The sequence below is a fragment of the Eurosta solidaginis genome, chromosome X (assembly GCF_040869045.1).
Source record: "Eurosta solidaginis isolate ZX-2024a chromosome X, ASM4086904v1, whole genome shotgun sequence".
Taxonomy (NCBI): Eukaryota; Metazoa; Arthropoda; class Insecta; order Diptera; family Tephritidae; genus Eurosta; species Eurosta solidaginis.
In genome coordinates this window covers 165666177-165667044 of record NC_090324.1, presented here as the reverse complement: position 1 = coordinate 165667044, position 868 = coordinate 165666177, and positions in this window count along the sequence as shown.

Here is an 868-nt window from a genome sequence, read left to right as displayed (position 1 = left end):
TGCAATATAAAGAGAGGCGCTTGTTTAGGGGCCAAGTCCTCTATAAAAATGATGAAAAAGCAAATATTGTAATCTACTACAATAAAGTACAAATAAAGCAACAAAAATTTTGTTAGTTGAACTTTATTATATTTGGGCTAATAAAGTCAATATATTTATACAGATGTGTTTTAAGCGACCAATGAAAGTAAGTGAGGTTTTCCTTACCTAGGCCGCTTACACAAAATATATTAGCGAAGTTCATATATATATAACTTGTTCACTTTCATTATTTAAATTGTTGCTTGTACGGTAGTATTATTTACAAAGAGAAAAATGTAAATGAAATATTACAATAATGTACAAATAAAGCAACTAAAATTTTGTTAGTTGAACTTTATTATATTTGGGCTAATAAAGTCGATATATTTATACAGATGTGTTTTAAGCGACCAATGAAAGTAAGTGAGGTTTTCCTTACCTAGGCCGCTTACACAAAATATATTAGCGAAGCTCATATATATATAACTTGTTCACTTTCATTATTTAAATTGTTGCTTGTACGGTAGTATTATTTACAAAGAGAAAAATGTAAATGAAATATTACAATAATGTACAAATAAAGCAACTAAAATTTTGTTAGTTGAACTTTATTATATTTGGGCTAATAAAGTCGATATATTTATACAGATGTGTTTTAAGCGACCAATGAAAGTAAGTGAGGTTTTCCTTACCTAGGCCGCTTACACAAAATATATTAGCGAAGCTCATATATATATAACTTGTTCACTTTCATTATTTAAATTGTTGCTTGTACGGTAGTATTATTTACAAAGAGAAATATGTAAATGAAATATTATAATAATGTACAAATAAAGCAACTAAAATT